At 36.8% G+C, this 17,318-nt stretch overlaps 1 protein-coding gene across 1 annotated transcript in view; it reads left to right on the forward strand.

Annotated features, from left to right (window-relative positions):
- The first annotated feature begins 6,736 nt into the window (after nucleotides 1-6,736).
- The window catches only part of LOC128638726 (E3 SUMO-protein ligase ZBED1-like), a 94,534-nt gene continuing 83,952 nt past the window's right edge, over nucleotides 6,737-17,318 (forward strand). Inside the window, exon 1 of the mRNA XM_053690859.1 lies at nucleotides 6,737-7,122. The gene's annotated coding sequence lies outside the window, so the exon portion shown is untranslated. The remainder of the gene's footprint in view (nucleotides 7,123-17,318) is intronic.

A 17,318-nucleotide genomic window follows, 5' to 3' on the forward strand; every position in this document is an offset into this window, starting at 1 on the left:
CCCGCACTGTCTAACCCTCTATCCGCTATCCCCCCTCACTAGCCTAACAATAAAAATGCTATTAACCCCTAAACCGCCGCTCCTTTACCCCGCCGCAACCTAATAAAATTATTAACCCCTAAACCGCCGCTCCCGTACCCCGCCGCCAGCTATATTATATCTATAACCCCCTAAAGTGAGCCCCTAACACCGCCGCCATCTATATTAAAATTATTAACCCCTAATCTAAGCCCCTTACACCGCCGCCATCTCTATTAAAATGATTAACCCCTAATTTAATCTACCTACCCTGCCGCCAGCTATATTATCTATATTAACCCTAAGTATATTATAGTTAATATAGGTATTACATTATATATATATTAACTATATTAACCCTAATTATATTAGGGTTAATATAGTTAATATAGTTACTATAGTATTTATATTAACTATATTAACTCTATCTAACCCTAACACCCCTAACTAAATTTATATTAAATTAATCTAATTAATTTATAAACTAAAATATTCCTATTTAAATCTAAATACTTACCTATAAAATAAACCCTAAGATAGCTACAATATAATTAATAATTACATTATAGCTATGTTAGGGTTAATATTTATTTTACAGGTAAATAGTTAATTATTTTAACTAGGTATAATAGATATTAAATAGTTATTAACTATTTAATATCTACCTAGTTAAAATAATTACCCAATTACCTGTAAAATAAATCCTAACCTAAGTTACAAATACACCTACACTATCAATAAATTTAATAAACTACTAACATCTATCTAAAAATACAATTAAATTAACTAAACTAAATTACAAAAAAAAACAAACACTAAATTACAAAAAATAAAAAAAAGATTACAAGATTTTTAAGCTAATTACACCTATTCTAAGCCCCCTAATAAAATAATAAACCCCCAAAATAACAAAAATTCCCTGCCCTATTCTAAATTAAACAAATTTCAAAGCTCTTTACCTTACCAGCCCTTAAAAGGGCCTTTTGTGGGGCATGCCCCAAAGAATTCAGCTCTTTTGCATTCAACAAATACAATCACCCCCCCCCCCCCATTACAACCCACCACCCACATACCCCTATTCTAAACCCACCCAAACCCCCCTTAAAAAATCCTAACACTACCCCCCTGAAGATCTCCCTACCTTGTCTTCACCACACCGGGCCGAACTCCTGATCCGATCCGGGCGATGTCGTCCTCCAAGCGGCAAAGAAGAAATCTTCCTCCGGCGACGTCTTCCTCCAAGCGGCAGCAAAGTCTTCATTCTTCCGGCGGCATCTTCAATCTTCTTTCTTCGCTCCGCCGCCGCGGAGCATCCATCCCGGCCGACTGCTAAACTTGGAATGAGGTACCTTTAAATGACGTCATCCAAGATGGCGTCCGCCGAATTCCGATTGGCTGATAGGATTCTATCAGCCAATCGGAATTAAGTTAAAAAAATCTGATTGGCTGATTGAATCAGCCAATCAGATTCAAGTTCAATCCGATTGGCTGATCCAATCAGCCAATCAGATTGAGCTCGCATTCTATTGGCTGTTCCGATCAGCCAATAGAATGCGAGCTCAATCTGATTGGCTGATTGGATCAGCCAATCGGATTGAACTTGAATCTGATTGGCTGATTCAATCAGCCAATCAGATTTTTTTAACTTAATTCCGATTGGCTGATAGAATCCTATCAGCCAATCGGAATTCGGCGGACGCCATCTTGGATGACGTCATTTAAAGGTACCTCATTCCAAGTTTAGCAGTCGGCCGGGATGGATGCTCCGCGGCGGCGGAGCGAAGAAAGAAGATTGAAGATGCCGCCGGAAGAATGAAGACTTTGCTGCCGCTTGGAGGAAGACGTCGCCGGAGGAAGATTTCTTCTTTGCCGCTTGGAGGACGACATCGCCCGGATCGGATCAGGAGTTCGGCCCGGTGTGGTGAAGACAAGGTAGGGAGATCTTCAGGGGGGTAGTGTTAGGATTTTTTAAGGGGGGTTTGGGTGGGTTTAGAATAGGGGTATGTGGGTGGTGGGTTGTAATGGGGGGGGGGGGTGATTGTATTTGTTGAATGCAAAAGAGCTGAATTCTTTGGGGCATGCCCCACAAAAGGCCCTTTTAAGGGCTGGTAAGGTAAAGAGCTTTGAAATTTGTTTAATTTAGAATAGGGCAGGGAATTTTTGTTATTTTGGGGGTTTATTATTTTATTAGGGGGCTTAGAATAGGTGTAATTAGCTTAAAAATCTTGTAATCTTTTTTTTATTTTTTGTAATTTAGTGTTTGTTTTTTTTTGTAATTTAGTTTAGTTAATTTAATTGTATTTTTAGATAGATGTTAGTAGTTTATTAAATTTATTGATAGTGTAGGTGTATTTGTAACTTAGGTTAGGATTTATTTTACAGGTAATTGGGTAATTATTTTAACTAGGTAGATATTAAATAGTTAATAACTATTTAATATCTATTATACCTAGTTAAAATAATTAACTATTTACCTGTAAAATAAATATTAACCCTAACATAGCTATAATGTAATTATTAATTATATTGTAGCTATCTTAGGGTTTATTTTATAGGTAAGTATTTAGATTTAAATAGGAATATTTTAGTTTATAAATTAATTAGATTAATTTAATATAAATTTAGTTAGGGGTGTTAGGGTTAGATAGAGTTAATATAGTTAATATAAATACTATAGTAACTATATTAACTATATTAACCCTAATATAATTAGGGTTAATATAGTTAATATATATAATGTAATAACTATATTAACTATAATATACTTAGGGTTAATATAGATAACATAGCTGGCGGCGGGGTAGGTAGATTAAATTAGGGGTTAATAATTTTTATATAGGTGGCGGCGGTGTAAGGGGTCAGATTACGGGATAGATAAGGTAGATGGCGGCGGTTTTAGGGGCTCACAGTAGGGGGTTAGTTTATGTAGATGGCGGCGGGGTCCGGGAGCGGCGTTTTAGGGGGGTAATAACTTTATTAGGGATTTGGGGGGGGGGGGGATCGCGGTTGACAGGGAGATAGACATTGCGCATGCGTTAGGTGTTAGGTTTATTTTAGCAGCTAGTTTAGGGAGTTACGGGGCTCCAATAGTCAGCGTAAGGCTTCTTACGGCTGCTTTTTGTGGCGAGGTGAAAATGGAGTAAGTTTTCTCCATTTTCGCCACGTAAGTCCTTACGCTGCATATTGGATACCAAACTGCGCGGGTTTGGTATACCTGCCTATGGCCCAAAAAACTGCGGGCGACGGCAGAAATATACGCGCGTAACTTCTAGCTTACGCCGTATATAGGATACCAAATCCGCGCAATTCTTGGCGTCGCCGGCTTTTGCGGGCGACGATTTTTATCGGATCGACCCCCTGCTGTTCAAAATTTATTTGGGACAATAGGAAATCGCGTATCTCTTTAGACAGACTCATGCAAAAATTTGAGGCAGCTGGTCTCGCCTTTCCTAATGTTAAATTATATAATTGGGTTTGTCTAATTAAAACGGCGGTGGATTGGATCACATAAAAAGAGTTGGTTTCATCACTTGAGATGGAGACTCATATGGTTTTTCCCTTTTCCTTAAAAGCAATATTACATTGCCCTTTACAACTTTTACCAATTAACTTAACCTCCCTAATTTCTATTAGAAATGTTGTTGCAGCCTGGCAGAAATGCTGTACAATGTTGGGAATAGATTTTTCATTTTCTGGATTTTTACCGATTAGGGGAAATCCACAATTTTCTCCAGGCCTTGATCAAATAGTGTTTAGAGAATGGGCTGGAAAAGATCTCAAATATATCTGTCAGATTCTCTCACAAGATGGGCAAATAATATTGTTTGCAAATTTATCCCAGCAGTACCAGTTAGTTAGATCTAATTTTTTCGCTTATTTAGAAGTGCGCCATTTTATTAATACTCGAAAATGGGACCTGAGTGGATTGAATGCTTGGTCGGATCTCAATTTATTTATTCAAAAATTTGCGTCAGGGAACCCCTCTATTTCTCTCATGTATGATATTATGCTCTCTAAACAAACATTAATTTTCCTAGATAAACTGATATCATCTTGGAGCCCTGCCTTCCCTTTAATAGACTCTGAAAAAAATTAAACAAAGTATGGTAAATTTAAAGAAATGTGAAATTCCTAGGAGCTGGAGAGAATCTCATTTAAAACTTATTAACGATTTTTACTTATCCCCTATAAGACTAGCTAAATTATATCCGACTTGCAACGGGGCTTGTCCCCGCTGCAAGAAAGCCAAAGCAGATACCTTACATATGTTTTGGTATTGCCCAAAAATTATACAATTTTGGCATAAGATAGAATATTGGTTTAATCTACACTATAGGACAGCAATAACACTATCACTTAACAAGATATTTTGGTTAGATATTGGTAATAACAGGGATTTTTACACAAATATCCTGAATACTATTATTCTAGCTGCTAGATTTCAAATAGTTAAAAATTGGAAATCTACTTCAGCTCCTGGATTTTCACAAATTCTGAAAGAGATTCAAACTCAAATTATATTTCAATAATTTCACTTAAAAGTCACTTCAGAAAAAAGAATAAAATCGTTTTGGTGGATGGTTACCAATTATTAAATCCTATCCTTTAGTTATACAAAAAGGTATCCTTACTCCATTTTTGTCCTCAAATGCCTTTATGGATCTAGTGGCCCTGGATCTCTTTCCACATTCATGGATAACTAATTATAGAGAAGGATAAGGTAAATGAAAGGATAGGGCTAAGAACTGAGAAATGGAGATAGAATTGAGTTTTTTTTTTTTAAGAGTGTGATAGACTGAACTGTATTTTTGGTGGAAAAACACAAGAAAAACTCCAACATTCTGTACAAATAGGTCACGTTAGGATGTTTTCTCTTTTCTTGCTAAGATTCTGTATGAAAATGAAATTTTCTGTTTTGTTTTGTATTTTATTTGCTTACACCTGACCCTGCGTGGTATACAAAGGTGAAAATTTATTTCATTGTACTTTTTGTTGGAGATATAAATAAATATTTTAAAAAAATAAAAAATAAAAGGAATGACAAAATGGAAAGCCCATAGACTTTAATAGGATGTAAAGTTAAAAGTGCTATAGCAACAAAACTGTGACACATATTAAATAGATATTTGCTATATATGTTCTCAAAGTACAGTAGCATATACTGAACGTGAGATTTCGTGGGATTATAGTTGCTTTCTATGGAATGATAAGAGGCAAAATTCACCCTTGTCATTCCTTTTAGTATTTCCTATGACAACGGTCACACATGAATAACTTTTGCACTGGGATGAAGTGAGCATCAAGTTTTTATTTTCGTTTAAAAATTTAATTCACCAGTGAAAAAAACAGCCTACAACCACCCCATCTGCCTTCCGAATTATTCGAAGCACGATGCGGCTGCCTGCGACTATTTATATTCAGCTATCAGTATCTTGTTACAATAACACTGTAACCTGCAACCATTGGGTATATTTCACATCAATCAAAATATCACAGAGCGTACCATTCAAACCATCAAGCAAAAGAGAGGGGAGAGAGAGAGAGCAAAAGAGAGGGGGAGAGAGAGCAAAAGAGAGGGGAGAGAGAGAGAGAGCAAAAGAGAGGGGGAGAGAGAGCAAAAGAGAGGGGGAAAGAGAGCAAAAGAGAGGGGAGATAGAAAGCAAAAGAGAGGGGGAGAGAGCAAAAGAGAGGGGGGAGAGAGCAAAAGAGAGGGGGGAGAGAGCAAAAGAGAGGGGGGGAGAGAGCAAAAGAGAGGGGGGAGAGAGCAAAAGAGAGGGGGGAGAGAGCAAAAGAGAGGGGGGAGAGCAAAAGAGAGGGGGAGAGAGAAAAAGAGAGGGAGAGAGAGAAAAAGAGAGGGAGAGAGAGAAAAAGAGAGGGAGAGAGAGAAAAAGAGAGGGAGAGAGAGAAAAAGAGAGGGAGAGAGAGAAAAAGAGAGGGAGAGAGAGCAAAAGAGAGGGGAGAGAGAGCAGAAGAGAGGGGGAGAGAGGGAGCAAAAGAGAGGGGGAGAGCATAAGAGAGGGAGAGAGCATAAGAGAGAAAGAGCAGAGATACTAAAAGGAATGACAAAATGGAAAGCCCATAGACTTTAATAGGATACAAAGTTAAAAGTGCTATAGCAACAAAACTGTGACACATATTAAATAGATATTTGCTATATATGTTCTCAAAGTACAGTAGCATATACTGAAAGTGAGATTTCGTGGGATTATAGTTGCTTTCTATGGAATGATAAGTGGCAAAATTCACCCTTGTCATTCCTTTTAGTATTTCCTATGACAACGGTCAGACATGAATAACTTTTGCACTGGGATGAAATGAGCATCAAGTTTTTATTTTCGTTTAAAAATTTAATTCACCAGTGAAAAAAACAGCCTACAACCACCCCATCTGCCTTCCGAATTAATATCCGATTCCGAAGCACGATACGGCTGCCTGCGACTATTTTTATATTCAGCTATATCAGTAATGTATCTTGTTGTTATAATAACACTGTAACCTGCAACCATTGGATATATTGCACATCAATCAAAATATCACAGAGCGTGCATTCAAATCATCTGATACAATTGGTTACCCATTAGCCATCAATCGCAGCTTTGTGCATCCCCCATTTCTCGGCCATTGGCTCCCACTAATGTCTGTCATGCGGACTAGCTCCTTACAGTTTATTGGCTAGTCACATGTCGATCAAAATAACAGTAGGAGGTGCCTGATCACAAATACAACCACTATTGGCTAGGAGGATTGTCTATCAAGGTCTGATTACCAATCGATATGTCCAATCGGCAAAGGCCGCGGGGGCGGGGCTTGGACCCGCGGTATCAGAGTCTCTGTTCAACGAAGAAAATCGAAAATATCATGGCAAAAATATTTAAATAAACTGGTTACAATTACAATCATAACTGTAAAATTACAAACATCGAAAATCCGTGACATCGGATCCCAGCATCCGATACTTGTCGATTAGGTACCGATACCTATAGACACGGAGCGGAGAACGTAGCTGCTAAGGTCAATACAACCATCGGAGTCGGCATATTCAGCTATCAGCCCGGATCGGTAAACAATCGGAAAGAACATCACCGATTATACCCGATACCTGAGGTAAGATTTTTTTTCCTGCCACAATAACTAGGCCTGAAAATGTCGGCGATTAATCTTTAATACGTGAGGGAAGTATTGTTGCAATGATAGCTCTGGAATTGTCCAACCGCAACTAATCGATATATCGCTACTGATAATAGTCACGTAACACATCCCGGTTCACGCAGGCGCAAATGAGACCGGAGACAAGGACTGCAGCTTGGAGATACTTCTGTGTTTAATGGGTAGCGTATTATTTATCTATCTATCTTTCTATATATCTATGTCTAATCTGTACAAGTGCATGCTATAAAGGCATAGAAAGCTCCTATCAGAAACATATGGGTGGGATTTGAAGGAGGTCTTTTCAGATGCATTGTGAGGAGAGTATGTTGTTCCCATTGGCAGATATAAGTGATACTCTGGTTATTATGTGAGCTTGGGAAAATTGACGTGTGGATAGACTATTTTATCCAGGCGTGAGACAAAAAACACTTTTTATTGAAAGAGCAAGACTGTAAAGATTATATTACTACCCAAAAAAACCCGAATACCTGCTTTTAAAATATAGTTTAAGAGCTAAATGCTCATTAAGCCATGGAAAAACTTTTTGGAAGGGGTTATATACATGTGATGAGTTCTTGCAGTTTAATGCATACTTGGCTATTTATAATACTAATCTAATTTTCCCAGAATTTAAAGGGCCATTCTAGTGAAAACATTACATTCTGTATTTTGTTAAAATATGTTATTTTAATACTTGTGACCCTTCAGGTCTATGTGTATAACAAATGCAAATGCATTAAACACATAGTTAAAGTATTGCTCAGGAGCTGCAGAGAACTGATGGTTCAGTCATCTGTGGTGGTTGCACAATTGCTGCTGCTGATGGCGTCAGCACAGTTTCTAAACTAGACCACAAGTTCTCTCTTACTCCCAAGCAGTAATTATTATTATTATTATTCTTTATTTATAAAGCGCCGACAGATTCAGCAGCGCTGCCCATGGGTACAAGGATAACAGTACAATGGAGAAACAATACGATAAGACAAATACAGGGGGAATTGAGGGCCCTATTCCCGTGGGAACTTACAATCTAGATGGGTAGGAGGATGGGAAACAGGAGGTGGGGACCTATGTGTTGAACCCCTTTGTGTTGGTTAAACACATAGACATACAAAAAAGAAAAGAAGGTATCCTTCACCAGTGGTTAAAATGTAGTAAAAGTAAACTTTATTTAATAAGGTATAAAAGAAGGCATCTACTGCCAATCCGGGAAACAGAGCTACATTAGAGGTCCTCTCTCTCCCATATGGGAGTCTGTATCTGGTTATTGCCACTAACTGTAAGTTAAGCGGAAGGGGACTGCTATATCTGCTTTAACCCCTATCACGCTTTGGGATTTACTGGCTTAAGCTCCTTGCCACCTGTGTCTTTTGTATGTAAGCGCTTGCAATAGGCTTATACCTAGACTTTGAATATTACATAGGCATGCAGCATCGCTAGTGTTAAAATGTTATGTTCTAATGAATTAGGCCATATATTTTTTTTCTAAATAGAATAGTACAATATTAAAATGCTTTAATGTTTTAGGTCATGCTATTTAGTGCAATATTAACATGTTCTAATTTGCTATTAATGTACAAATGCTTGCCTGTGAAGGGATTAAATGCACAGTTAAAGTATGCTCAGGAGCCACGATGCATTGCCACTCCTGAGCTGGTCACAGTCAGTGATTGGCTAAATTAAGAGTTACTCATGCATAATAGTTTTTACTTGAAGCCACTATAGTGGCACAGGGTGTCCAAAATACATTGGTAGATCCCAATATACCTTTTAACAAACCTCCCTCCATCTGGGACTGGTAGGCATAGGCTGAGTCTGGTGGGTGTTCTGTGAGTGAAATCTTGGTAGATGAGTCATGTTCAAGAGATGGTAAACTTTAAATAATCAAATGCCATACATGTAATCTTTGCCATTAAAAAAGTATATGTGTACCTTTTATTGTTTTTAATCCATCTGTGAAAGGGTTAAATTAGTGCATATAGTATTGCTTCTATTACAATGTCATGCCGGCCTACATGGATTAACTTTTTTTTGTGACAATTCCAGTTAACATCCAATCAACATGTGTGTCAGTTGACAATCTTGAACTCCAGTACCATTAAAGCCCATTGAAAGCCTATGTAGAGTGTTGGTGGGAGTGCTCTATACATTACAGACCAGCCAAAAGAGGGAATGAAGGGGGGCAGAGGAACAAACAATACCAATTAGGATTATAAACCTTTTATTATAAAATATATATACACTTTAAAAAATTAATTATGTGGTTTTACTTGCAAACTAATATATTTTTTTATTGCAACATTCTTATAGCCTGAAATTTACCATCACTTTAAGTGGGGATGTTATAGGTGGAGTCAGAGGGTATGGGGGCGTGTCTAGGCTTGTAAAAAAACAGGACATTTATAAGGCAGAGAGAGCTTTGGGAGGGACAGAAGAAATCCAAATAAAGGACAGGATAGTTGGGAGCTCAGTTTTGGTCTCACCAGTGTCATTCTATAATACTTTTTTAAAGGGACATTAAATACTGTACTTTGAGACTGTAACATAAAATGTTTAACCCCTTAACGACTGAGGACGTGCAGGGTACGTCCTCAGAAAAAAGGCAGTTAATGCCTGAGAACGTACCCTGCACGTCCTCAGTGTGGAAAGCAGCTGGAAGCGATCCTGCTCGCTTCCAGCTGCTTTCCGGTTATTGCAGTGATGCCTCGATATGGAGGCATCCTGCAATAACCTTTTTAAGTCATCCGGTGCAGAGAGAGCCACTCGGTGCACGGGGAGGGAGCGGGTGGGAACCGCTACACTGCAGAAAATGGGGAAATAAAAAATATATAAAAAAATAAAATTTAAACAATCAGCAAGGTGGTGGGGGTTTGTCTGTCGGGGGTGGGGGGGGGGGAAGCTACACTACAGAAAAAAACAAAAAAACACAAAAAAAAAGCACTTTTTATTGTAAACTGGGTACTGGCAGACAGCTGCCAGTACCCAAGATGGCCCCCAATAAGGCAGAGGGGAGGGTTAGAGAGCGGTTTTGGGGGGGATCAGGGAGGTTGGGGGCTAAGGGGGGGGATCCTACACAGTAGCATATGTAAATATGCTAAAAAAAATTTCATTTTTTTTTAAAAACCCTTTTATTTTAGCACTGGCAGACTTTCTGCCAGTACTTAAGATGGCGGGGACAATTGTGGGGTGGGGGAGGGAAGGGAGCTGTTTGGGAGGGATCAGGGGGTGGGATGTGTCAGATGGGAGGCTGATCTCTACACTAAAGCTAAAATTAACCCTGCAAGCTCACTACAAACTCCCTAATTAACCCTTTCACTGCTAGCCATAATACACGTGTGAGGCGCAACAGGATTTAGTGGCCTTCTAATTACCAGAAAGCAACGCCAAAGTCATATATGTCTGCTATTTCTGAACAAAGGGGATCCCAGACAAGCATTTACAACCATTTGTGCCATAATTGCACAAGCTGTTTGTAAATGATTTCAGTGAGAAACCTAAAATTGTGAAAAATTTTACGTTTTTTTTAATTTGATCGCATTTGGCGGTGAAATGGTGGCATGAAATATACCAAAATGTGCCTAGATCAATACTTGGGGTTGTCTACTACACTACACTAAAGCTAAAATTAACCCTACAAGCTCCCTAAAAGCTCCCTAATTAACCCCTTAACTGCTGGACATGATACACTTGTGGTGCGCAGTGGCATTTAGCGGCCTTCTAATTACCAAAAAGCAACGCCAAAGCCATATATGTGTGCTATTTCTGAACAAAGGGGATCCCAGAGAAGAATTTACAACCATTTATGCCATAATTGCACAAGCTGTTTGTAAATGATTTCAGTGAGAAACCTAAAGTTTGTGAAAAAATATGTGAAAAAGTGAACAATTTTTTGTATTTGATCGCATTTGGCGGTGAAATGGTGGTATGAAATATACCAAAATTGGCCTAGATCAATACTTTGGGATGTCTACTAAAAAAAAATATATACATGTCAAGGGATATTCAGGGATTCCTGAAAGATATCAGTGTTCTAATGTAACTAGCGCTAATTTTGGAAAAAAATGGTTTGGAAATAGCAAAGTGCTACTTGTATTTATGGCCCTATAACTTGCAAAAAAAGCAAAGAACATGTAAACATTGGGTATTTCTAAACTCAGGACAAAATTTAGAAACTATTTAGCATGGGTGTTTTTTGGTGGTTTTAGATATGTAACAGATTTTGGGGGTCAAAGTTAGAAAAAGTGTTTTTTTTTCCATTTTTCCTCATATTTTATCATTTTTTTTATAGTAAATTATAAGATATGATGAAAATAATGGTATCTTTAGAAAGTCCATTTAATGGCGAGAAAAACGGTATATAATATGTGTGGGTACAGTAAATGAGTAAGAGGGAAATTACAGCTAAACACAAACACCGCAAAAATGTAAAAATAGCCTTGGTCCCAAACGGACAGAAAATGGAAAAGTGCTCTGGTCACTAAGGGGTTAAAGGGATACTGAATCCATTTTTTTTCTTTCATGATTCAGATAGAGTATGCGATTTTAAGCAACTTTCTAATTTACTTCTATTATCAATTTTTCTTTGTTCTCTTGCTATCTTTAATTGAAAAAGAAGGCATCTAAGCTAAGGAGCCAGCAAATTTTTGGTTCAGCACCATGGACAGCACTTGTTTATTGGTGCTGTCCAATCAGCAAGGACAACCCAGGTTGTTCACAAAAAATGGGCCGGCATCTAAACTTACATTCTTGCTTTTCAAATAAACATACCAAGAGAATAAAGAAAATTTGATAATAGGAGTAAATTAGAAAGTTGCTTAAAATTGCATGCTCTATCTGAATCACAAAAGAAAAAAATTTGGGTTCAGTGTCCCATTAATTTTACCTAGAAAAATAAAATAGTACTATATTTTGTTTTGCCTCTTTTTCTCTAATTTAAATCTGGAAATTCTCCGTGGGTTTTCTTTATAGAATTTGAGGTATATAATCCAGACTTCAAAAACCTAACCATGCTACATTCTACACTTTGTTTGATCACTGCAGTAGCGTGTTTATATCTTTCCTAATTGACCTGAGCAGATCAGTTAGAGATGTACATTGAAAATGAACTGTGTTTGGATTCCCTGTTCAGTGTTGTGTGGATAACAATTTGTTGGGGTCTTTAATAAAAGGGATTGGATTTCTGATTTTGAAATATCTCATATCTTGTAGTTTATGTGGATGGCTAGTTGTTAATAAAAAGTTTATATTATAACTATTGTGGGCTAAACATACGTCACTATATTATGGCATATGTTTGTCTGGTACACTTTCCCACCCTCTTCTAAAAAAACAAACAAAAAAAAAAAAACACATTTAAAATAATATATTTTATGGGGAATCCTGTTATGCATGTCTGATATGAGCAATTGTGATGGCATTAAATAGTTGCCTCCATCATTGTATACTTTGAGACATATATCACTATTAAAGGGACATTAAACTGCTGTGCACAACTACAAAATAATAGTAACTACTTACCATGTTATTGCATTGTATCCTATTCCTGCAGCTCTTTTCAAATCGGTTCTCCTTTTAATAGATTAAATGTGCCAGATACTGAAGCTCCGCCTCTTGGTACTGGGGGCTGCCATCTTGGAGCTCAGGTATTCTCACGGACAGTTTTGTTTTTCAGCTGTATAATATGCTTCAGGTTAGGGTGCATAATACAAAGCAGGTGCTTTAGATTTTTGCAGTTGCTGCATTGCTCTATAATAATGCTGATTGTTTTTTAAAATATATTTTGTGTAACTGTAAAACTGTGTAAAAAATGCAAAAATGTAAAGCACCTGCTTTGTATTATGCTCCCTAACCTGAAGCCCATTACACAGCTGTAAGAAAATAGGAAATATTACTGACATGTGAGTGTGCACAGCTTCTGTCACAGGCTGTGAGAAAACATGAGCTCCAAGATGGCCGCCCCCAGTACAAAGAGGCGGAACTTTAGTATGGAGAACTGATTTAAAAAGAGCTGCAGGAACAGGATGAAATGCAGTAACATTTTGACTAGTAACCATTCTATGGTAGCTTTGCCCAACAGTTTAATGTCCCTTTTAATGAGCTCAGGAGCATACACTTGTATTTAGCCATCTGGCAGCAGTGTTTGTAACATTATTTATAGCAGTGCTTGATAAATCTGTTTAAAAACTAGGAGCCAGTAAGAATATTTAGGAGTCAGACATATGTTATACATGGTTCCACCACAGCTACCATAGATTGCTACAGACACTCCTAAGCTACTGTCAGCCTGCCAAGATTTACTTTTCAACAAAGGATACCAAGAAAATAATGCAAATTTGATAATAGAAGTAAATTGGAAAGTTGTTTAAAATTGCATGCCCTTTCTGAATCATGAACGTTCAATTTTGACTTCACTGTCCCTTTAACTCTTTAGTTGCCTTTAATACATTCCAATATACATAACAATGATTTAGGTTCTAGTAGCACACAATAGTAAATAGCGTATTGACTACTTGCTCTTGTCTGATAAAAATGGGTATTCTACAAATACATAATAAAAAATAAATGTAGCAATATGATTTGTTAAATTAGCTTTTATATTAAAGGGGTAGGGAAGTCAAAATTAAACTTGCATGATTCAGATAGAGCATGTAATTTTAAGACACTTTTTATTCACTTCTAATTTCAAATTTGTTCTCTTAGTATCCCTTGTTAAAAAATGATTACGCACATATCATACACTGATGGGAGCTGCTGCTAATTGGTGCCTGTGTTCTGGTAAGAGGGCGAACTTTGGAAAAGAGCGAACCATGTCACTCCCTGTGACGTTACATCAGCTGTTATTCAAATTTTGGACCTAATGCGCATGCGTGCCAGTGTCATCACATACCTGGCCGCATACGTCACTGGTAAAATATTTAGAGCTGTGAAATTCCAGAACCCTTTCTAGAGCACATGCGTGGGATTTTGTATCATAAATGGTGCGCTCATGGGAAGCTGTTTATTCGGCTCCTCAGCAATATTCGGAACTTCGCCCCCCACTGCAACTACTCCCATTACTACTACTACTACTACTACTCTAAAGCTGAGTCTCCGTGCTCGTGTATGAAACACAATGACATTGAAGGGAGCAAACATTTGTTGCAGCAGTAAATCTATTGGTTGATTAACAAAGAGAACAGCTGTTTGTCATGCACGAGCACGGAGACTCAGCTTTAGAGTAGTAGTAGTAATGTGAGTAGTTGCAGTGGGGGCAGAGTTCCTAATATTGCTGAGGAGCCTAATAAATAGCTTTTCATGAGCGCACCATTTATGATACAAAATCCCACGCATGCGCTCTAGAAAGGGTTCCGGAATTTCACAGCACACATTTGTCTCTTGTGATTGGCTAAAGAGATATTTTCAGCTTCCTGTTAGTAGTGCAATGCTGTCCCTTCAGCAATGGATAACAAGAGAATGAAGAAAATTTGATGATAGAATTAAATTGAAAAGTTGCTTAAAATTGTATTTTCTATCTGAATCATAAAAGAAAATTTTGGGGTTTACTTTCCTTTAATCAAAGGAAGTGCATGTTTAAATTGCAGTCGTACATATATATTTTTGCATGCAGTTATAACTTAGTAACTTAGTTATTTTTTTTAAAATAAAAAGATGGAAAAAATAGCAAATATCCATTATTTTACATTACAGTAAAAGCTTAGCTCTGCTAGCCATCAATTGACAAAGTATTGAGTGCTTTGTTTTCAGTGTTACAAGAAAGAAAAAATCAAAGCACAATGTTAAAATCAAGCAGTATTGAGCAGTACAAGATAATATGAAAGGTTAGCAGACATCAGATTACTTGTTTATAATACAGGCAAAAACATGTCATTGACATGTCGTGACCCTTCAAATGAACATTTCAATTTTTTTAATTCTAATTTGCTATTTTCAGCCTATAAAACCTGGATCAAATTGATTTTTGCAACTGAATCAGAATAATATACTCTAGTACACAAATCCTGAACAATAAAATGGCACACAGGGGTGGAACTGAAGTCTAATAATCTTAAAAGATGTGAACTGCAAGTACCTCAGAAGTAAATGATCTATGAATAGTCAACAAAAAAGCAAACTTCAATATTTAATATATATATATATATATATATATATATATATATATATATATATATATATACACGTTATTTATATTAGTAATCATTCATATTTGATTGAAGAAAGGGGAACAGTTTCTGCATTCATTCACTTAAAGGGACATGAAACCCAATTTTTTTCTTTCATGATTTAGAAAGAGCATACAATTTTAAACAACTTTCTAATTTACTTCTATTATCTATTTTGCTTCATTCTCTTGATATTCTTTGCTGAAAAGCATATCTAGATATGCTTAGTAGCTGCTGATTGGTAGCTGCACATAGATGCCGCCTGTGATTGGTTCACTGTGTGCATTGATATTTCTTCATTAAAGTATATCTAAAGAATAAAGCAAATTAGGTAATAGAAGTAAATTGGAATGTTGTTTAAAATTATATTATCTACCTTAATCATGAAAGAAAATTTTTGGTTATAGTGTCCCTTTAACATTTTCTTAGTTTAATATTAAAAAACAAAACAAATCTATTTAAAAATAAAGGGCACTGTAAACATATTCAGAAATATATGTCACATGCAATAAAATATAAGATTATCCACCCTTAATAGAACCACAGTATGCCTTACGGAAATTTGTTAAGAATTACATTTGAAAACTAGATGTATGTCAAAGTGGTTCCAAATCAAAAACAAGTTTTGAGAGGAGCACTCGATAAAACTTCACTTTTATTGCTTTCTTCTAAAATACATGGAGTTTTTACAGAACAAGCAACAACATGCCATACTCATAGCTGACTAAAGTGGTTCTAAATGCCATATTAATTATTATTATATTTTGTCATGACGCATCATAACACCCAGAAACATAATTTACAAGGGCTGCAGATCCCTTTAATTCAGACAAAATATTCAGTTTAATAAAAAAGGAAAACACGCCTTAAAAAGGATCTTGGTAAAACTGTAAGTTAGAAATTAATGAGATATGAGAGGAAACCTTGTTACTTTAGCTGTGGCTGACGAGAGGGCTTTAACCCCTGAGAAGCAGCAATGTACCCTTTATGTCACCTGTTGCAAGGGGCTATTCGGTGTAATAGCGCTGGCCTTGTTAATAGCCTAAGTGCCTATATATTTAAAAATATTACAATGGTTCAATTTACACAGTTTCAGAATAACAACCTTTTTTTTCCAGTCATGTGACTGCTATTAAAAAGCATTGAGAAGCAGTGCATTTATTAAAATAGCCAGTAGGTGGAGCTGTCTGCTTGTGTTGCAGCAAAGCAAGGCAAGCTGAAATTAATCAGTTTAACCAGACGTGAGCTATCGATCAGATTTCAAAGGAACAAGATCGTCCTGTCTATAAATCAGTCCAGATTGGAATGCATAGAAAGAACTGTTTGCAGAAAAATGCAAGTGAAGTCTGTGTTGTGTAATTTTTTTATTAGGTTTATAATGCTGTTTAGCAAATGTTTTTGTTCATTTAACTTAGTTTAATTATATATTCTGTGTTGTGTGATTATTTTATTAGGTTTATAATGCTGTTTAGCATTTAAAGTCTTCATTTCAAAGCTTTAAAAATAATGTATTAGGTGTTACTTATGACAATTTTGAGAGGGGCCTGGAACCTAACTCCCTCACTTCCCATTGACTTACATCATAAACTGGGTTTCAATTTACAACGGTTTAGATTTACAACCATTCCTTCTGGAACCTAACCCTGGCGTAAACTGAGGGCTACCTGTAATTGTTAAGTGATTATCATAGAAACTATGATCATCTGGCTGCAACCACTTTGTTTTTTTTTGCTACTCTGGGTGAGTTTGGATAGGTATAGGAGCATGACTACATTGTCAATATGGATGAAAGGGACAGTAAACCGCTTGTAATTACAAGACATTGTGTTGCTATAGAATAACAGCGAAGTCTTAATGTTTTTAAAACAAATTAACATGCTTTTTACTGCAATAGTTTTTGAATAGCCAAAACCCACCCACCATTTGTCTTATTTGGAGGAGCAAATCCGGGCTTTAGTCCACAGACAACACGGCTAACCACTGTTATAAAGA

This window comes from Bombina bombina, chromosome 8 (assembly GCF_027579735.1).
Source record: "Bombina bombina isolate aBomBom1 chromosome 8, aBomBom1.pri, whole genome shotgun sequence".
Taxonomy (NCBI): Eukaryota; Metazoa; Chordata; class Amphibia; order Anura; family Bombinatoridae; genus Bombina; species Bombina bombina.